Here is a 22,558-nt window from a genome sequence, read left to right as displayed (position 1 = left end):
CAGCCCGGAGCGCTCGGGACGCCGCGGCCGGAGCAGCCCCGGCCCGGGACAGGAGGCGGGTGCGGAGGAGGGGGCGCAGAGCGGGGGCTGCCTCCTGAGCCGGTCCTTCCGCGGGCACCGGGGGCACCGACCGGGGGGCTGCAGATGCGGCCGGGGGTCGCGGCGGGCCGGTACCGAGGCGGCCGCAGCCCCCGCCGCCCGGGCGGTCCCGCTGCAGCCGCGGAGCCTCCTGTGCCCGGACCCGAGCCCTCGGCGGGGCTGCGCCGGGAGCGGCCCCGGCCCGGCCGATGCTCGGTGGGCTAGCGGAGGAGTGAGTTGCCGGTGTTCCTTCAGGATGAGCAGGGACGGGTCTGCGGGACTCCCGTGGCTGGGATGCAGTGCTGGGTAAAGTCGAGCTGCCGCTGAATCACTATTTGCGTGCTTTTGTTTGTATAGAATTTTTTTTCTTGTTAATTACTGTGCCTGGTACTTGTTATTTGGTTTGTAGAAATGAAGCCTGCTGGTGTGTGAGGCTGAGCTCCGAGTGCCGATGTGACTGAGTGGGACCATGTGCAGTTTGAGGATCCGAGGTGCAGCCAGCTCCCCTCCGGCTGCTGAGCTCCGCTGGTGAGGACCAGGGGACGCCTGGGATCCCTGAAGGCAAAGACAGAGGTTTTGAAGTTGCGCTTTGTAGGGTGAAACACTTCCCCACCACCACCAAAAGGGAGAGGAAGGCTCCAAAACCCTAAGGGGAGCCCTGGGGAATGTTCTCCTTGTGACCTGCAGGAAGCTGATATCCCACCTGAGCCTGGTGGTGATGTAAAGCCAGTCATGTTCTCTTTGGGCAGTTTATTTAAATTTTTCTCTTGTCATGACAAAAAGATGCTCCTAAACCAACCTTTAAAATAGCTTCCCCTTGCCCCCTTCCTTCATTTTGATAGCAAAATGTTGTTGTGATTTATTTTTGTCTCCAAGAAAGAAAAGGGAAACTTGTTCAGTTTCATTATGCAGAGAATTTTTTCCCATGCATCTCCTTGACATCGTCTTTTCATATATGGTTGTCAATGATTTGCAGTAAGTCAGACCACTTACACATAACCTCATCTTGGGATCTTTGTTCTGGTTTTGTGTTCAACATTTTCAAGGTGATGACACAATGCTTGGTCCAGGATACCCACATCATTTTCACGTGGTTAAACCACTGACAGCATTTGTCTTACTCCTGGGTTAAGATCTATTTTATTGGCCATCTACACATCTACAGTGGGCAAGACACAAGTCTTGTTAATGCTGTTAACATTTACAAAAAAAACCCCAAATTTTCAAGCTTGATTAAGATGATGTTGCAAAGTGAACTACTTAATACTTCTTTCAAGTATTAGTTCATGTCAGCTGGAGACTATTGGTTTAGTCAAGTGCCACTTGTACTGGTGTTAAATAAGAAATAAAGAAGACACAAACAACTTTCCTGTACAGTGCTGTACAGCAGAATGGATATTTTTAAAAGTGGGTGCCTGTTAGTTCTGACAAGGAATACAGAAATTATTTGTGTTCTCTGCTCCTTGGAAGTCATTCTGTTTCCTTCAGACCTCTTCAGCTGAAATTAAACACGTGGTTTTTACTGCTGACCTCTCTTGATCCTTGCACATCTTGGTAGCCTGCTGCAAGCAGCTGTGTAATTTAGGTGTTGTCTTGCTTGAGAAATGATCATGGCTTTTGTGGCTGCGTCTTCTTGAGTGTCTCTTTGGGTGGGCCTGGCCCTGCACCACAGAAATGGGAATGGGGCTTTTGGTTACTTTTCGTGGACAGTTGCCTTAGTGTTGTCTTCTACATTTTCAATTAGGAATAGCAATTTCCTCCAGTGTATAACTTCTAACTTTCATTCCAATGTTTAGTTTTGTGTAGCAGTTGCAGCACGTGAAACTACACTCCTGATGAGCTCAAGCTAAGCCTTGTATAGTCCAGTAGAAGACTTTGCCCAGCGGAAAATCTCACACCTCTGCTGCAGGACATCACTGTGCCTGATGCGAGCGTCCCCTGGACAGAGCTGGAACAGACGTAAGTTGCGCTATGGAAGTACACCCGCCGTTCCGCTCGTTTTGTCCCCTCACAGCCTGCGTTTGGCCGGGGTAGGGTTTGCTCAGGGCCGGCCGGCGGAGCGGCCGCGGGGCCGGGCCCTCAGGGCGCCATCTTGGCCGCGGGCAGCGCTGCGGGGCCGCCGCCGCCAGGTGGCGCCGGGGCGCGCGCGGGGCCGCCTGAGGGGCGAGGCGGGAAGGGCCGGGGGGAGGCGGGGAGGGCACGGGCAGGCCCCGACACACCCCTGTGCACACCGAGAGACCCCTGTGCACACCGAGAGACCCCTGCGCACACCGAGAGACCCCTGTGCACACCGAGAGACCCCTGTGCACACCGAGAGACCCCTGGGCACACCGAGAGACCCCTGTGCGCACCGAGAGACCCCTGGGCACACCGAGAGACCCCTGTGCGCACCGAGAGACCCCTGGGCACACCGAGAGACCCCTGGGCACACCGAGAGACCCCTGCGCGCACCTACAGACCCCTGTGCACACCTAGAGACCCCTGTGCACACCTAGAGACCCCTGGGCACACCGAGAGACCCCTGTGCACACCGAGAGACCCCTGTGCACACCGAGAGACCCCTGGGCACACCGAGAGACCCCTGTGCGCACCTAGAGACCCCTGTGCGCACCGAGAGACCCCTGCGCGCACCTACAGACCCCTGTGCACACCGAGAGACCCCTGGGCACACCTAGAGACCCCTGTGCGCACCTAGAGACCCCTGGGCACACCGAGAGACCCCTGTGCACACCGAGAGACCCCTGGGCACACCTAGAGACCCCTGTGCGCACCTAGAGACCCCTGGGCACACCGAGAGACCCCTGTGCACACCGAGAGACCCCTGTGCACACCTAGAGACCCCTGGGCACACCGAGAGACCCCTGTGCACACCGAGAGACCCCTGCGCGCACCTAGAGACCCCTGTGCACACCTAGAGACCCCTGGGCACACCGAGAGACCCCTGGGCACACCGAGAGACCCCTGTGCGCACCGAGAGACCCCTGCGCACCTAGAGACCCCTGGGCACACCGAGAGACCCCTGTGCACACCTAGAGACCCCTGGGCACACCTAGAGACCCCTGTGCGCACCTAGAGACCCCTGTGCACACCGAGAGACCCCTGCGCACACCAAGAAACCCCTGCGCACACAGAGAGACCCCTGCGCACCTAGAGACCCCTGTGCGCACCGAGAGACCCCTGTGCACACCTAGAGACCCCTGGGCACACCGAGAGACCCCTGTGCACACCGAGAGACCCCTGCGCACACCAAGAAACCCCTGTGCACACCTAGAGACCCCTGGGCACACCGAGAGACCCCTGCGCGCACCTACAGACCCCTGTGCGCACCGAGAGACCCCTGTGCGCACCGAGAGACCCCTGGGCACACCGAGAGACCCCTGTGCACACCGAGAGACCCCTGTGCGCACCTAGAGACCCCTGGGCGCACCGAGAGACCCCTGTGCACACCGAGAGACCCCTGCGCGCACCTAGAGACCCCTGCGCACACCGAGAGCCCCCTGCGCACCCCATCAAACCCCTGCACACCCCATCAAACCCCTGCACACCTGGAGACCCCTGCGCACACCTGGAGACCCCTGTGCACACCTAGAGACCCCTGCACATCCCATCAGACCCCAGCACATCCCTATGGACCCCTACAGATGCCTAGAAGCCCCAACACATCCCTACGGACCCCTGCACACCCCTACACACCCCTACAAATACCTACAGGTGCCTAGAAACTAGGCACGTTTAGTCTGTGCAAAGTGTCGGACATGAGAGATTGGTTTCTTTGGTCAAAAATCCCTTGAGTGCGTGCCTGAAAGGTGGTGATTACTTTGGTGGTAGGGCATCGCCTGCTCAAAGCCAGTGGTTGGAACCAGTAGCTCTTCACTGCTGACTGTATTCTGTCTGATTTGCTATTAGGTTCATCCTCTTACCTCTGCAGCTTGGGAGCATATGCTAAGATTTTTTATGTTCCTTGTTCTTTTTGCCATCAGTCAGGCACGCACCTCACATTTCTAGCTCCAGTGAAGGGAAGGTGGTAAGTTTGTTCAGATGGATCCCATGAGCTTTTGAACCTCTTGTGAGCCTTCTCTTGCCAAGCTTTCCTTCCCCAGACCCTTGTATCTGCTGTTCTCTTATTGTTTCCATGGGTCAGTGCTGGTCACCTTTTTAGATGGGATTCTTTGTGTGAAAGCATGATTGGAAAAGGTGTCTACTCAGACATGCACAGCTGCTTTAGTTACCAGTGTGGAAATTCACTCTTTCCATTTCTTTGGTTCCTCGTCCTTGAAGAGGATGTACAGATAGCTACAAAATCTTTGCTTGTATTGATAATACTTTTTGCCATTTTTAAATGCGTGTGTTGATCCTCCAGCCATACTCACCAGTTACAAAACTTAGTCTTGCTGATTTGAATTAGAAGACAAAGCTCAGGCAGAACTTCCCTCCTCCAATTAGCACAGTGATGTCTAGGAAGAGAAACATGGGGTTTTATTGGTGGACTGCTGTGCTCTGGTGTTTGTGCTGAGCACTTGAGTAAATCTTCAGTAAGATAAAGTAAAATACATTGCCCGAGGGGAAATCAATGTTGTTTCATGGTGTGGGGTTTCAGAGCAGTCCTGCTCTCGGTGGCGTTGCTGTACCTGGAGCATCCTTTCCCTTTGCCAATGCTGACTCCTGTTGAACCCGGCTGTCGCTGTGGCTCTGCAGGCTGTGCACAACGACTCCGCAATCAGATTTGCATATCATTTCCTTCCATCACAGGCTGCTGCTGCAACAGCAGCTCTCTTGGATCTTGGGTTGGTCATTTTCTTTTACCCTCAAAGAAAGATGGTTTAAATTTGTTTCTTGTCTGCTCTGTCATTGTTATCTCAGGTTTGTGCACCATCTCTCTGGCTCTGTTCCAAGCTCTTGTTCTGAGTTGCAGCAGTTATCATATCAATTACAGCAGCACTGTGCTGTAGGAGTGGCTCTTCCCTACTCCTTTCTGACACTAGCATTAGAAGTTTGTACCTTATCTTTGGAAATTCCAGGCTCAAATTTTAATCTGATGTAGTTTACCTGAATATGAACCTTACCCCAGCCCACCAGTCTGTTCTTCACCTGTGTTTATGGTAGAGGAGCATGTTCCTGCCTGTCACAGACCCAAAATAATTAAATAGAACAAACCTGGAATCGATCTGCTTCATGTCCCCTATTCTGTATTAATTCTGGATTTTGATTTAACGTTAAGAAATATCAGTATGCTTCCATTGACAGGGACCCAGCCTGGGTGTCTGTGTTCCCTTTCTGTTGGATCTGCAGGACATCCTGTAAAGATACCCCAGTGTCTGGGGCTGTGGTCGTGTCACTGCTGGGGGAGGTGGCTGAGTGTGCACTTGGGGGCTGCAGTGCTGACACCAGGGTTGCAGGGGACACTGTTGGTTTGTTTACAGGAGAAAGCTTCTACTGTTTGATCAGCTGTTGCAGAACACTTAGAGTGCTATAAAAGCACTTGATCTGCATTGATCTACTCTTTCTCATAATAAAAACACCATAAAATCTTACCAGGAGTAATTTTATATGTATACTGCTTTGTTTATACTCAGTTGTTAAAAACACAACTTCCTAAAAAACCCGAAGACACACGAGTCACATGACCATCAGTAAAATGCACAAGTACCTGTTGGAGTTTATAAAGCTTGATCCATGGATTAAATGACCTACAACAGTCATTTATGCTTTATTTGAGGTTCTAGATTAAGTTTCTCAAAATGCCCACAAAATTCCCTGCATTATTAGCCCCATGCCAGGTTCTCTCCATTCTATCTAAAAGATCCTTGCTCTTTTCTATGTGGCTAAAGAAGAATTTCTTGTAGCTCCAGTTAGCCTTTCCTGACCTCAGCCCTTCTGTTCCTCACAGGTGCCAGTGAGCAGTGGGTACAGCTGCCCCACTTCACAGCTCTGCCAGGTACCAGAGCAAGCTCTGGCAGCTTCAGCTGCAGGAAGAATCCCGTTCAGTTCCTGCAGATCCAGGGCAAACAGCAACTGCCCAAGAGAATAATGGCTATTCAGTGTGGCATGGACAGGAGATGGGGCACACTGATTTCATCCTCAGCTGTCGAACTCCAGTGAATCTTCAGAAAAACACAGTTTATATAGAGTAAAGAATCCAGTAAGGAATTGTAACTTGGCCAAATTCGGTCATATTTTCCTGGAAATGCAAAAATATGTCCCAGATGAGGGTAGTTTTCTGCCAATTTAAAATCCCCACTATAGCTTATGAAGGCGTTGGGGCTTTTCAAAAGAGTTAAACAACACATATTTTTCCTTAATTTCATTATCTGAATGAATTGGTTTGGTTTTATTCCCTAAAACTTTCCAAAATTGTTAAACCTGCAGCAAATACCCAATCTGGAAAAAGGATCAAAGCTGGAGATTCTGCAGGGCTGGGCTGCCCATACAATGTTGTGTAACTGGGACGCCAGTAAGAACGGGAAGGCCAGGCTGGTCACACAGAAACTGCCTTGAGCTGGGCTTGAACAAGTACAGTGCTTTCAATTTTATTTGTTTTAAAGAAAAATTTTGAAATTTTGCGTATTAGTATATTCATGCTTGCAAGCACCTTGTAACAATGACATTACTGAAGAAAAGAGAAAGGGGTCTAATCTGTAGGAGAAAAGTGAGTTATCAGGATTCACTCTTTGTGTTTGGAATATCCAGAGGTGGGCTGAACAGAAAGGACCTTGTACTACGTATAAATTACAAACATGGCTGGGTAAGTCTGCTGGGTTGTAAGAATATAACACCTCCAGAGGGAACAGAACAGGGGAAGGAACCTTCTCTTGTGAAGTTTGCAGCTCTGTGGCAGAAAAGTTTTTCTGCTGTAAAGCTTGAACTTTGTATGGGAGAAACTGTGATTTCAGACATTTTTATTCAAAGATGTTATCTGTGCCCTGGCTGAATGGGGTGCTGCAGTCTTAGGGAAAGGACAGGAAATCTATTTTAGAGAACTTCAGCATGTGGAGTTTAAAGAAACCATCCGTATCTTCTGATGGAAGAAAGAAGAATGTTAGCAACTCTTGCTGTTTTCAGCATGTGATAGCTCTTGTGTTCTTAAAGCTGGAAATATTCTTTCAATGGCATTGCCTGAGGATCTGGTCAAATATTTATTTTGAGAGTATTTTTTAACCCTTGTATAATTGCAGACTTATAAAACATAACCTCAAAAAAAATCTCCTGCTGGTGGTATGAAGAAAAAGTGCACATTTGTCAGATATTTATTCTGGAGGCTTTTTACTGTCTTTTTTTTTCTACAAATATTGTAATCTGTAGACCAGCAGCTGCTCCTCTGAGGTGGGCTTTGCTCTCTTGTCCTGGCTAAGGTGCTGGCTGATGGTTTTTCCTGACTCCTGGAACTGATTCTCAGAAATGGAAGTGGGAAATTGAGAGTGGGATATGAAACATTCTCTGTGTCCCTTTACTGGTTCACCTGAGCTCAGTAATGAGCAGAAGTTATTGGTGAGTCTGACTGGAGTATCTAGGAAAGAGACGTGCTTAACAGTGCTTCCCAGTGATTGTGGAATCCCAGACTTCTGGCTGCAGTCTCTGTAGATGATAGGAGACCCCTTCTCTGAGAGAAGAAAGCTCAGGAGGGCTAAGGAACTCTGTGGAGTTCAGGTTTTGCTTCAGGTGCAAGACAGAAAGCTGTGTCTTATCAGAAACAGATCACTGGAGTAAGAAATCTTTCCTATGCTGAGACTTCGCATTTTTTAACTTTTGCAGATCATCCTTCAAATGTAGCTTGAGGGAGGTGTCAGGCTCACTCTTTGCTGTATATTAGCAGTTTCTCTTCTTGAAGGCTCCAGAGCAGCACATATTGCAATTTCTGTTATTCTTTGCCACTGACAATGTGTGATCACGTGTATGTCACGCTACCTCTTTGTGTCCTAATTTACCTCACAAAATAATAGTTGGTGTTTTCAAAGTGCCATGAGATTTTTCTGACAGTTTCGGAGAAAAATATTTGTTAAATTAATACTAAACCATACCAGATGGGAAAGATGAGAGGAGAGAAAATAGAGCAGAGTATTTCAAAACTGGGGGTGTACTATGTTCATATTTAAAACTCATTAATTTTCAAGTGCTGAATACTACAGGCCATTTTTTTTTAATAGCGGGGAAAATGAAAAAATCCTGCATGCGCTTAAATATTTAATGTTAAGAACTTTAGGAGGATATTCAGTTTATTTTACCTGCAGCTATGCTTGAAGTTCATCCAGTTCCATTGTGATTTGGGCTGATGCATTAACTGGTTTGAGAGGCCTAGCTGGTTCTGTGTTGAGAAAAAAAACAGTTTAAAATGGGAACATTCAAGGTAGGGGATGCAGTAGGCCCAGAAGTCAAGATTTCAGCTGTCAAACTGCTGTGACAGTTTGCAGTTTTCAAGTGGGCAAGAACAGAAGTCAAAATACAAAAGTACTGCCTGCTCCCACCTGAACTGATTGGGTTTGACTGCACTTAGAGCAGGGGTAAAAAGGCTTTGCAGGAGACATGTCCTTGTCTCACTGTGCCAGGCAGGACAGCACAGGCACAAACACAAACATCAGGGCTTGTGCAGCATGTGAGTTACACACACAGCAATTTGGGGACTCTGCAGAGCCGTCACTGCTCCAGAGACAGCACTTGGGACAAAGCTCTTGTATAAACAGGTGCCACTTAATGGGGAGAATCAGCTTTTAATCAAGCCATCATGCTGCAATGGCACCAGGAAAAGAAATGGTCTCATTTATGTGCAACAAAGAAGTTAAAATAACAATCCAGATTCCTTTTTTTAGTCAGTGCTAAGATTGGCTTCTGACTTCCTGTTCTCTAATGGGAGGGATTAGGCCCTTTATGTTTTGAAAGATACTGAGCCAATTCTTGTTACAAAATTCCAGTACTGAGATCAAATGAATGAACAAAAACAACTAGAAAAATCTTGATTTGTCAGAGAGGCACCTTCATTAGTGCTCTCGTCTCTTTTCTGTCATAGGAATTGTTTTTAAGCTATAATTGGAACTCAGTGACAAAAGCTTCTGGCTACATATGTAAAGATTTGTAAAATGCTGCCTTTCTGTAAGCTGGTTTGATCTGTGCCAGAAAATAGGAACCAGAGCTCCTCCCCCGCGTCAGTGCCAGGGACTATTGGTTAGTTCAGCTTGAAATGCACTCTGCAGCACACGGGTGCTGGCTCTGATGCTTGCTCTTGAAAAGCAGGAAAAATCTTCCTTCGGCAGTGTTTTACATAACACTGCCCTGTGCAGAGTTAAAGTGAATTCCTTACAGAGCAGGTATTTGCTGGTGCCAGTCAATAGCAGGAGTTGTCTCCTCACCCCACGTCCCTCTGCTGCTCCTGTAAGGAATGCAGGAGCAGAGCTGCTGTTCCCACTGTGATGGAAGTGTTTGCATGGTCGTGCAGCAGAGCTGCTGCTCGCACACTGATGGAAGAAGTGTTTGCATGTCACACTGCAGCTCTGCAGGCCTGGCTGCTGGGGCAGTGGGGGTGGCTGCAGCAGCTTTGCTGTCTGCGCTTGCATTTCTGTCTGCAGTGCAGGCCGAGTGCCGCATTTACACTGCCAGACAGCGCTGGGTGTGCTCAGTGTTACAAAACAACCTGTGTGAAATACTTATGGCTCAGGGCTCCTCTTCATAAACCTGGGCTGTGCTGCTGCTGCCAGTTCTTCAAAACCCCAAAGCAAGGAAATCATAAAAGCTAAACTTGGCTGCTGTGTCTCTGGTGTGAAGACCCCAGGGGCTGCAGGGCACACCTGTGAAAGGTGCTCTTGGGTCCTTCAGCAGAATCACCTGCCTGGATTTCCCTGCAGGTGTCCCAACTGGGACTGTAGCTTTGTTACAGGTGTGCCGTTTATACTGTTGGTGTTAAGAGACAATAACCACGTTTCCCAAATACTAGAATTGCCTTACTAGGGAAGGCTGACTCTGTTTCCTGGTTCAGGGTTTCTTTGGTTATACTGTTTTTCTCTGTTTGTGCTCTACCATCTACACGTTATATTCCAGCTGAGATAAGGAAACATCCTGCAGGATGTATGATGTTAGTGTTAAACACTTCAAATAGATTTTAGTACACTGAGAATTTCTGTTCTTGCCAGCCATAGTTGTGGTGAGCGTGTTGGGAACTTTATTTTACCATATTTCTGTGGAGTATTGTCTCCAAGCATGGTATGCTCCTCTCCTGACTGCTGTAACCATGTAATAGATACTTTTGGAACGGTGTCCCATCAGAGGAATGTCTGTGGAAATTGTGGTCTCAGTGTGACAAAACCAAAAACTTCTGTGTTTGTTTTGTTCCTATTTTTATTTCTGCACAGGAAAAAAAAAGTGCTATAAAATTATTATGTGTTTACAAACATTTTACTTTATAAAACAAGTTCATAATTTATACTCAGGATTCAATTGGGGTTGAAAATCACTGCAGCTGTCTTCATGCAAGCTGTTCTGTCTCTGAGCTTCCAGTTTAATGTATGCAGTCTGCCACATTAATTCTTGAAGTAGCTCTTAAGTGGGAAGCTGTAAAAGGGGTGATTTTGGACCAAGATACTTTTGAAAATAGGACACACTCATCTTTGGTTGTTCGTGTCCAAATGGGCTCAAGTAAATAAGCTCTTTTATAGTAGCCTTCAGAATCGTGAAAGGTGTTAATAAAATCTCTGCAAGTTTTGTAGTACAGGGAAAGCTACTCGTAAAGTGAATTCAAGTCTCTGGAAAAAAGGGCCTTAAGGAAGAAAGGGAGAGCAGTAATACTTAACCATATGGGTTTCATTGATGTGGGAATGAGTGAAGTGTTGGAAATGCACAGTGAATTCAAGAAACACCTGGGCTCCTTTGTGCAGAGGAAAGAGCTGGACTGGAAGTAAAAGGGCATGGGTGTGAGGAATGAAGGATCTGGGACCAGGTGAAGGATTTTTCAGTCTAACGAATGCCTTGTGCTCAGGTGTTTGTGGCATCAGTATGTGCTGCTAATGCCCTTTTGTCAGCTGTGTGTGACTTTTGGGGCAGAGTACTGATCTTCCTTAGTTTCCCAGGCAGTGAGAAGTAAGGGGTTTGTACTGTAAATCTAATTTTTGAAAGAACGAATTTAACCCTTACCTGTTTCCCCAAATGGAGCACATTCCGTCACTGGTCCCACCGCTCCCGGCCGGGCCCTCGTCCGTGGCCTCGGGCACTCTGGGCTGATGTCGTGGCGTCCCGGGGAAGGGGCTTTGTTGCGGAGCAGCGGCAGCTCCGTGCGCGCCCACGGGCACCTCGGCGCGTCCCCGCGCCCGCCCGCGCTCCGCCTGCCGCCCGTCCCCGCCCGTCCCCGCCAGCTCCCTCGGTGCCCGCACACCACACGCCCGGGGTACGGCTGTTTTTTTCCCGATTTCCCAGCGTCGCCATTCCGAGGCAGCAATGCCGAACAGCCTGTTTTACACAGGTGCCTCTGGGGTGAATGATGAGAGAGTGAGGGGCTGTGAGGCTGTAAGAAAAATCCAAATAACCCCGAGTTTATAGCTCGGTTGGGTCAGGTTTCTCCTCTCTCGCTTCTGAGGAGTCTTTACTCAGCAGTGACATTTTTTCCTGTGGTAACAAACGCAGCCGAGCAGATGGCGAGTGTGAACACACGGATTGCTGCTCTGCCTGGAGCCGGGAACAGTGAGCAGGGCTGGCGCTGCCTCCCAGTTTCCAGGAGTGTTTACAAGTTAATGGACTTGTTCCACTAGAAATAACCCATGGTATGTGCTGGGTTCAGCGGTCAAGAGATCCTTTAGGAGTAATCGAGGAAAGCGGGAGGGTTTTAGACACTGAGCTTGTTTTTTTTTCCTATGACTGATTTTAGCACATTTGTCTTCAACATGAAACTGCTAAAAGAGAGGTAGAAGGAACAAGAGTGGATAGCAACATGCAGCCTTCACTTGAAGGAGCCAACAAGAAAGATGGAAAGGGACTATTTAAAAGAGCCTGGAGAGACAGGACAGGGGGCAATGGCCGGAGGGCAGGGTTAGATGGGATATTGGGAAGAAATTCTTTGCTGTGAGGGTGGTGATGCCCTGGCACAGGTTGCACAGAGAAGCTGTGGCTGCCGGATTTCTGGAAATGTCCAAGGCCAGGCTGGACAGGACTTGGAGCAATCTGGGATAGTGGTTTTGTTGGGGCTTGTATAAAATGTTCCTCTTTTCCATAGCAGTTTATTCAAACAGGACTGAAGGCCAGGTTCGTGTGGGGAAAGGAAAGGGTACCGTCCTTGACTCACCTTTGACTTGAAATGTAAGGTCACAACTTCTGGGAAAGACCAAACTACTTGCTCTGAATATGCACAGGTGTATCTTTAATACCTAAACGCTGTCAGTTTCTCTCTAAGTAAGGCGCTGTCCTGTGCCTTGGGATCAGGCTGTGAGCACAGCAGGGGCCTGAGGGCACAGCGGGTCCTGGCTTCCTGGGGGAAGGTGCCGGTCTGCTGCAGCTGCAGTGTGGTTAAGGGGCAGTGGGGTCACAGTGCGGTTACACCGTGCTTACACCGTGCTTACACCGTGCTTACACCGTGCTTACACCGTGTCTATCCCCGCGTGTGCTCCGAACGGAGCCTGCCCAGCCCGGTGCTTCATTGGGCTCCGGGGCTGTGTGACATCATTGGCAGCCAATCGGGGACTGCTTTAGGGCAGAGTTTAAAGCTCTTTCATAATATATTTATATTCAGTGCAGATATTTTTGGGCTTCAGTAGCATTCATTTTGTCGCAGAGTCTATGTGTCAATATGGCTTGGGAAATAAAAAGAAAGGTATGAGCATAGCATGTTTGCCCTGGGTTTTGCACTTCAGCCGGGCACCGAAACGCCGCAGGGACCCAGCTCTGCTGGGAAGGATTTCGCACTTAGGCTGGTCTGGGGCGCGCTCCCTGCTGGGCTGCGCCTGCCTGGACACACCTGCAAGGACTGCCCGCTGCCCTGGCTGGCCAGGAGCAGACACGCAGGACGTGTGTGTCTGTCTGCGTGTCTGTGTGCACCAGCCCGAGCCCCCCGCACCCGGGCCGGGCTCACCCCGCGGCTCCCCTCGCTCCTCCCGGCCGGGCTGGGCTTGGGAGCCCTGGGCTCCCGTGCCCTCCCCAGCCCTGGTGGGCCGGGTGCCCTGCTCTGCCTGCTGGCACGCAGACACTCTGATTCCCTGCTAGTTGGCACAGCTTGAAGGAGAACTGGTCCCTGACAGTGTCTCTTCCAGAAAAGTCTGTAGAGCCTCCACCATTTTTGTTTAACTCTTTCCTTTCCTGAGTGCCCTCTGTAGCGGGACCTTGTGGGATTGCAAAACTATTATAATTTCCAGCCCAGAAGACAAAATAGTATTTCTTTTTACAAAAAAAAAAAAAAAGAAACAGAGGCTTGTATCTGGAGTGGGACTATCTGGGCTGTTCTTCGCCCACCTAAGCGTTGTGGCTGTGCTCTTGTCAGGTTGCTAAAAGTCATGTGCTCACATATGATGGGCCTGCAAAGCATAAAAGTGCAGTGCTGACTTCTTCAGCCTCTTGGGATCCCAAATATTTTATGTGCTCCTGAGCAAGAGGCTTGGGAAGGAGTCTTTCAGGTGCTGTCTCTATCTCTAGCAGGCTGCTCAGCGTTCACAAAGGATTTAGAGAATGAGGAATACAATGAGGTGAGAAAGCTTGTTGACATGGTTATTCTGAGATCACAAAAGGGAATGCCAGCTTCAGAGAGCTGCAGACAGACCTTCCAACACTGAGAGACTGAGAGGAAAACTCTAGCCAAAACAAGATGTCAATAAATTATGATGCAAATGGGGCTGATATGAGGGAGCCTCACATGAGTGGTGTTGGTCTATGAACCAGCATTTTTCATTAAAGAAAGAGATCATGAAGTAATCCAGATGGCCTCGGGAAAACCTTCAGCTCACAGGTCAGTTACGGGCAAGAAAGAATTGAAAGTTAGGAACTATTAGGAAAAGTACAAAGACAGAAAATCAAAACCATCTTGTGTCCCTCTCTACATCTGTGGTTTCATCTTGAACTTCGACTGAAATTCCGATGCTGTTGCAGTAGGACTAGAAAAGGCACTGGAACAGGAGTTGGGAACCACATCCCTTTGGGAAACAGCTAAGCAGATGTCAGTCTTCTGTTTTCCGCACTCAACAAGAATCCACTAGAGTTTTGGAAATCTGAAATTGCAGGAGACAGTTAATAGAAATTATCAAGAAATAGTCTCCAAATGAACTTAGGGAGGGTTTTTGACATGTGATGTATCACTAAAGTTTGGAACTCACTGTTGCAGTTGGAACTGAAAGAAGATTTATATATGTTAAATTTCATCAAAGTAATTTAGCAAAGTAATTTTTCTATTTCTAGGAACTCTTGTGCTGCAAATTCCTATAGGTTAGGGGAGTATTTCAGGCAGGAATGCTGCATACTTGCCCTGTTTTTATACTCTAAGCATCAGCTGTTGGTCTCAGCTGGAAACAAGTTCTTCAGCTTTGGTTGGACAGTGAAGGCATGCTGGCTATTCTTGTATTGGTGGGCAGATTTCTGCTGTACCACCACAGAACAGCATCCCAGCTGCTCACTAGAGGTTGAGGTACAAGCCAGCCCTCACTGATCTTTATTTCCTGCTGTATTACTCTTGGAAAATGAGTGTAATTTTCCATCTCCTGTGACTTGTGGGTGGGTCAGTCTCTGGTTGTCTGAATGCCTTCCCAATGAGCATTAGAATATTGAGTCTTTTGCCAGGCTAAATCTAACACTTCCAGTTTTGCCACATTTGCAAGATCTGTTGGAGTGTCCAAGGTGCTTTCCATCCCCATTCCTTCTCTTCCTCAGGCTGAGGGAACCAGCAGGCTCAGCCTCTGTTCATGACGTGTGTCCAGGCCTCTGAGCATGGTGATTGTCCTCCTTCTGGGCCTGCTCCAGGGTGTCAGCCCAGCAAACCCTCCTGGCCTGAGAGCCCCAGACCAGACACAGGCCTCGACTGAGTGGTCACTCCCTCAGCCTGGCTGTGCTCAGTCTCATCCTGGCTGAGCCTGCTGGGTCAGGGCAGCTGCTGCTCTCTGAGGAGCACCAGCCCTTCCTGCCTTCTTGCCAGCTGGTACTTAGGGTCACCTACCACCGCTCACCCTTATTAGATCTATGCTGACTCTTTCTGATCACCTCCTTTACTTTGGAGTGCTGGAAATGGATTCCAAAAGGCTTTGCTCCATATTTTCATTGGGTCTGAGGTTAGGCTGAACATCCTGTAGTTCCTTCTCCTCAACCTTCTGGAAGCTGAGCATGACATTTGGCTTTTTTCCAGTCATCAAGAACCTGCTCTGATTGCCCTGACATTTAAGCTGATTGACAGCAGCCTCACAATGATGTGAACCAGCAGCTTTAGCATCCCCAAATGCATCCATCTGGTCCCAAAGGTTTTGTTAAGAGTTTGTTGTTTGGGGGTTTTTTTTGTCTTTTTTTTACCAGCTTGCTGTAATAGTCCCTCTTTGGATCTGCCTGTCTTAGGCACCTCCTCAGATTGTGCCACTAGACAAGGACCGGGGAGCAGAGCTGGCAAAAAAACCACCAAGCCAGGGCAAAGAATGCACGGAGTTACCTTATTGATGAAATTAGAATAGTTGTGGTGGAAGAGTGCTGTGAAAGTCTCTGCCTGTGCTGCTCCTGGAGGTGAAAATGCTCAGTATGTTGGTTTTTATTTATCTTGGTTTGCCTCATTCCTTGTTTCACTCCTGCTCCCTTTGGGCTCTCCTGAAGCTGAGCACGAGGCAGTTGGGAAGCTGGGCATGCCACAGCCTCACAGACACAGACTCTCACACCAACCACGAATGGCAACAAAACACACCCAGACCTTCCGTTTGAAAGGACCTGCTCCTCCTGGCAACAGCACACTGGGAAATGGTTCTATTAGTGAGGAGCTGAATCCATCACCTGGTGTGTAACAGACCAAACACCAGGTCTGGGACTGTACACTTGGAACACATTTTGTGTGAGTTCCTGAAAGCTGTCACACCTCTGCTGCATCCCACACTTGTGTGTGCATCCTTGTTTTCTGTCTCCTTACCAAGCAGCCAACAAACGGCACCTTCCCAAGGCTTTAGCAAGATTATTGATTTGTGCAGATCATTACTGCAGCTGTTGAACAGATCTGAAGAGATTGAGGGTGAAGAAGGGGGACATGGTTGTCAGTTTTTTCTCCTGTCCTTTTTCTAAATTGTCTTGACTTCATGTATTCCATTATTATTTATGAAATACAAATAACTCTTTGGCAGATTTTTTGTATTTTCATGGTATTGTACTTCACAAGGGAAGCCTGATTTATCCTTGCCTTGAGGAAATTATATGTTGTAAGTGAAAGGTTGTTATTAATGACCAATTTCAGCCAACAGGATCTATGTGATGCTTTCTAGAACTTGTATGAAATTAACTTTGCTCCAAAGTGCTAGCACAGAAATGTTTAGAACAACAGGAAGGAAAGTACTTTTGTGTTTCTTCAGGAAGAAAATTCTGCAGCTTGTGCTCCTCATTCAGTCACATTTTGGGCTTGCAGAGCAGTAGTTTGATTCCTCTACCAGTCCGTGGTAATAAAGGTGTTCCATATGGAGAATGGCTCCAACTCCTGCAAGGAATTCTGGGTGAAGGATATGTAGTGTGGGAGGAAAGCAAAAATTGGGCTCCAAGGCTTGTGCTCGGAAAGTTGGAGTGGTTTGACATTGCTGTGTTTGCCTTAGGACAGAAACTCTCCTGTCCTGAAGAGAATTTCCACCTGGATGTGATGTAACCTGGAAGTGATCACCTTTTGACCCAGCTTTGCTGTTCTGAGGCTGGGTTGCAGTTGTCAGTGACCGCTCTGCTCTTAAATGGGCCATTTTCTTACTGCTCTGTGTGTTTGCTGTGTCAGCTGGGACCTGGTTCTTGGGAGCTTCAAACTGCATTTCTCCAGGGTGCTTTTAGTGCCTTCCACAGTGTGTCACACAATTTGTCTCCCTGGATAACTTGGCAGCCTGTTAAAATGCAGCTGACTGAAGTCTCTGGAGCTGCCACCAGAAGTTTTAATCTTCCAGGCGTGATTCTACATGCCAGTGCTTTTATTTGCCTGCAAGTGCAGAGTTGTGTGTTCTTGATTTTTCAAAAGCTTTCACAAATGGTTTAATCCTTTCATTGCTATTATTTGATCAGGCCTCATCTGAACATGCTATGCTGCCTTCCAAATGCTAAATTCCCCTGTAATTCCTTTAATCTTTATTTTCTTAGTTTATTTCCTCATTGTTGGACCTTTAAGTAAGTTAATAGAATACAGGGGCAGCTCAAGAGAGATCTGTGGCCAGCAGCCGGCTGTGATCTGGCTTTTATGAGATGGCACACAGGAATCGAGTGATCTGGCAAAAAGCTCTTTGCTTCTACTTAAACCTTTCTCTTTTGATCACTTCAAGAGCCTTTGGAATTTCAAGACATTTTCTCCTTCTTCCCCGCATCCCCCTCCTGCTTAGCAGGCAACCACCTCACTTCTCCTTTGAGTTTCCCAGCAGCCTGACCACAAAGGAATTATTTCATCTGCAGCGTGTGAGATGTGCACAGCACAGAGATTCCTCCTGCCCTGTGTGGCATTTGTCCCAGTGTGGAAAACCTTTCCTTGGGCTTCTCCTTGGAAAATGTTGTGTGGACTGGGAGCTTTGCCTCTCATTTCCCAGTGATTCAGCAGCTGTACCTCAGGTAAGAGTGAAGTAGTTCCTTTAACTCAGGCTGGTAACAAGAGTTCCTCTGGTGGATGCAGCCAGAGGAATGGTTTGGAAGTGCTTATGGCACAGTTCTGGGAAGTCACCCCCAAAAATGCCCCGTGTCAAGGGGGTTTAGAGAAAGCATGTGGTGGTATCTGCAGGTCAGAGGGGAGGTGTCTCTGTGAGACAATATACCTGTAATATTATATAAATAGTAAGGTATTAGTCATCAAAGCATCAGATTTACTACTGCATGATCTAAAAAAAATAGTAAATTCTCATTGCAACTGTGGTATCATATTTTTGGAGGAATTTTGGATAGTAAGTGCTAATACTCTCAAGTAACTGGTTACAAACTGGAGTGGCACAGTGGTTTCACGAGCTGTGGGGAATCCCGAGGCTGCTTCTAAGGCTGGTTGGAGAGGCTGTGCCCATAGTCAAGCTGGATTGCTCTGGCCAGTGCTTTCTGCAAACAGATTGGCACCCAGCTCGTTAAGCCTAATTACTGTAGTGCACTACTGCTGCCCGAGTTCTCCCAGTGTGACCACTGGCAGTGTTGCCCTAGAAATGAGGGACAGATTATTTAACTTGGGAAATTGGAGTGATCTGTAGCTTTTCCTTCTCTCTACTTTGATTTTGGGGAAGACAATGACAGTGTTCATATTCCACCATGAATTATTACAGCTGGATGTTCTCACAGCTTCTTTGCTTCAGGCTTTTTGTCCCTTCTGTTTCACAGAGGTGCAGGTCGTCACTAGTAGCACTTCCATGATCAATTCAGGTTCTTTGTGTTGTCTTACCCAGTGCTTGTGGATATTGGTTTTAGGAGGTTGTGAGTCTGAGAAGAATAAAACTTGGGTTTGTGTTACATTATAAGTTGTAGCATTGTGCCCATGAGAAGGAGGTGATGAAACACACGGAGGAGAATTGCACACAAATTCATGGGAGGATTTAATCTAAATAGCAAACTGGCCTCTGGAAACAGGTGAAGTTTAGAGCTTGGAGAGCATCAGCCTCATGGGAAAGGCTCCTTCTTTTCCATCGAGACTGGAATTTTAGCTAGAGGTTTGGATTGCTGCACTACAGAAAAAAATATTTTATCTCCTCAATTCGGGATTAACCAATTATTTGAATTCTTAAAAACCCCACAAGCAAACCCAAATCCCTTTCTGTATTTCTTCTGCAGTCAGTATTTTCAAGTGGTACTAATTCATTTGCATTTCTCTGTGCTTTAAAACTAATTTCCCCCGTGTTCTACTCTATTTTTATCTGTTCAATATTAACCCAGCTAAGATGATTGCAAAGTCTGTAGAATCAGGTGTGAGAGTAAACAACTTCACATTTCAGCATTGCTTACAAAGTCAGTTATTATTACTGGAGAGCAACTTCAGTTCTGAGATGATGATTCCACCCTCTAGTCTCTTTTACCAGACAATTCCCTCAAGTATTATATCCTGTTCTTGAGCAAGCAGCTGAATTTCTGCCCTGTTTCTGTTTCAGACATCCCCTGCCAGCATCTCACCCCCTGTCCTGCCAGAGCCCTCCCCAGCTGAAGGCTTCCTTCCTGGGAACTGTGTACGTACCCAAAATCAAAGTAAGTAATTTTTGATAAGCAAGAGGTTTCTAGGAAAGGTGCCAGGGTTTCTTCTTAATAGTTCCTACTTTAGATCATTATGACTCTGTTACATCCCAGGTCTTTGGCTGGCAACTCTCAGGGGAAGCAGAGATTTCTGACCCTCTTGTAGCTTTGTGGAGAGGGAACATTTATTCCAAGATTTGATCCCAGGAGTTTGCACTTGGTTGATGAGCTTCCCAAATCAGTGAAGACAATGTCCAAAAGCTCACTTTGGTTACCTTCATGTTTTGTATTTGAAATGATCAGGGGGTTGAAGGACTGTCAAACCTGCCAGTCCTGTGCCAACACTGCCAGCTTCACAAACGCTCAGACTTTGCAAGAGAATATGAAGTCAATGGCAGAATTTTAAAGTGCCATAAACTCCATGTGGCTCAAGCTTCCAGCACACTCTGCACTAGGAGCAGTGTTTTACATGCTGTTGTGTTATACCCTGAAAGATATAAATAAACTTTCTGTGCAGCTGTTCTGGACCTTTGGATGGGCCATTTTGCAATGGAGGTGTGATTTAGCCAGGACCAGTAGCAGCACAGCCCATCCCTGCACCTGTAGCATTTTTAAGGTTTTTACTTCGAAATAGGCCCAGGAAAATGAAACCCCCTTAGTTCTCAGAGTAAGGAACAGAGGAGGGGACGTACCTTTCAGATGATCGGCTTTGCATCAAGTACAATATAGAGAACTGGAGAAAAATGTTTGTTTTAAAAATGCCTCTGGAAAAGCTCAAGATGGAGAACCCACTGCAAAATCTGTAAAGGGAAAAAAAATCCGCCAAGCTTATGGTGAAAGTAAAGCTGCATGGCTGTAACCATGGAGACCAAAGCTCTTCTGATGCAGAAATAAATGAACACAACCTTTTCATATTTATTAGTGGGACTGATGATGAAAGATAAAGTCAAATTAAAATATAAAGGAGTAGAGACAGAGCGAGTGGCTGTCTCTGCCCCTGCAATGCAGGTTATTGTTATGGATCACCACAAATGGGCTGGGGTTACAGAGAGGCAAATCAGTTATAAAAGGAACAAAATACTCCTACTTACAGCAACCTGTTTATCCAAATCAGCTTCTTTATTAACAAAACTGGAGAGACAACGCACACAAATTCCTGAAATCTTCAGGTTCTGACAAAAATGGAAATGAATTTATTTTCATACCACAGCTGGGTATGAAATGTGTGTTCTACACAATGGGAAACTTTCCTGTAACTGTACTACTGTTTGAAGCCTGCTAATTTCTAAGTGGCAAGAATGGCAGAATTTTCCTATAAACAGACTGGGTGAATATTCAGGTTTGCCATGAAAATATGTGTCAAAGGGTCAAGTATTGACTGGTGAGTTGCTGTTACAGAGCTGCCACTGCGGGACAGAGGGACAGCAGCAGCAAATGGCACTGGAGCTGATTTCAGTGAGTCAGAGCTCATGCAACGAACCTTCACTGCACCTCTCTGCCATCAGGTTGCAGAAATGTTTTGCTTGAGCAGCAATCCCAGATAGGGGAAAGGACTCAGCCACATCCCCCAAGAGGAAGGTGCTGAGGGGAAGGGTGGCTTTGGGGCGTGACTCGAGGGGCACAGAACTGGAGTTCACAAAGCTGCCTGTGTGTCCCTGCTGGGAAATCCCTGCTCAGGTGCTGTGCCTCGGGGCAGAAGGCAGGGGAAGGAAGGAGGAGCACGACAGAAGCAGCAGGAAAAGCCAGGAAACTGCCCGTGCTGGACCATAGCACCTCAGTGCAGCCTGTGCATGAACATCCCAGCTCTGCCTGACACCCGACTGCTACTGCACCAACCCCAGCGGTGCAAGGGGCTGGCGCTGCCTCAGCACCCCACGAGTGTCCCCATGGGTGTCCCTATAGGGAACAGGGCACAGCTCAGCGGCCGTGCGGCTGGGAACGCTGTCTGTGCCCATAACCTGCACTGCAGCCTCGGCTGCTGCACCCCGCACATGGCAGAGCCCATCTGAGACAGAAAATGCACTTTCCTTCCATCCAGGTAGAGTCTTCAGAGCAGAGTCCTGCTGCTCCTTGTGCAGCGGTGCTCCCGCAGGCCGGGAAGCTGCCGAAGGGCCGGGACCCAGGGCCGGGTCAGAGGCAGCGCAGCCGCTCCTCTGCGAGCACAGTGGGAGGGGCTGGGGATCCGCTCCAGAACTGCAGAGTGGCTGTGAAATGTGGGTCACTTCCAGCCCATGAAGCTAATTGTACGATATCCTAAATTACACACATTGGGTTAAGGTTCTTCCAGTTTTGCTGGGCTATTTTCTTCCCCTTTCTGACTTCCTCAAAAGTGTGGTTAGCCTCAAATCTGGAGAGGAATCCATGCCCAGCCTCAAAGCTAGATTTGAGGAGTAACTGGTTTGAAATACTAGAAAGCTCATGCCAAGACTTAAAATAACCACCCTCCATCCTTCCTGATATTCTGGTAAGAGAATGGTTGTGTGCAAGACCTTTAATTTAATCACTGTATAAAATGGCATTTCCTGGAATTTTCTGGCAAACGAAACACTCGTAAAGAGTTCAGACTGCAGTCCTACTGTTCACTGACTACACCCAGAGTTCAGAATACTGAAATTTGATTTTTAACTACAGAGCTTGCTAATATTAAATCGACCTTGTACTGATACAAATGTGATGCTCATTGATAAAAGGATACCACATTGTTTATGTAATTGCTAAACAGATAAAGGTTGCTGTACTCTGGTTTTAAGTTTGAAAGGTATTTGTAACATCCCTTAAAGCCACGAAGGACACAAAGTAACTTCTCAATGTCTGAATTTTCAGCCAGCAGCTTCCTGTGGCACAGCAGGAGCAAGGAACATAACCAGGTTTTCTTAGAAAGGACTCAGCCTTTCCAGGACTCCCTGCCTGGTGGTGTTGGGACACAGATTGCCAACCCACGGACAGCTCTGAGTGGGAGCTAATGAACTCTCACCTGATGGACTGGGAAGTGATTCCTGATGAAGTAATTTGGAAAACCTGCCCACAAAATGAGTTTAGGCTCAGCTTTTTTTCTGAAAGCAGAGAAACACAAGGAGCTTTTTTGCTGATGTAAAAGCCAAAGCGTCTTTCCAGTATTGTTCTTCAAACACATCTTGTACTGCTGGAGTCCAGAGCTGGGAGCCAGCCAGTCCAACCTCCACTCCTCTGAGGTAAAAAAGCA

The 22,558-nt window shown here is 47.6% G+C and overlaps 1 long non-coding RNA gene across 1 annotated transcript; it reads left to right on the top strand.

The window, feature by feature from the left end:
- Window positions 1–510: 510 nt before the first annotated feature.
- On the top strand, window positions 511–19,937 carry LOC138120808 (uncharacterized). The gene is made up of 3 exons (XR_011155976.1): window positions 511–606; window positions 1,875–2,037; window positions 19,278–19,937. It is a non-coding gene; the product is annotated as an uncharacterized lncRNA (long non-coding RNA).
- Window positions 19,938–22,558: the final 2,621 nt, after the last annotated feature.

The sequence above is a fragment of the Aphelocoma coerulescens genome, chromosome 20 (genome assembly GCF_041296385.1).
Source record: "Aphelocoma coerulescens isolate FSJ_1873_10779 chromosome 20, UR_Acoe_1.0, whole genome shotgun sequence".
Taxonomy (NCBI): domain Eukaryota; kingdom Metazoa; phylum Chordata; class Aves; order Passeriformes; family Corvidae; genus Aphelocoma; species Aphelocoma coerulescens.
Note: the sequence above shows the minus strand (reverse complement) of the source record. Positions and strands in the feature narration are given on the sequence as shown.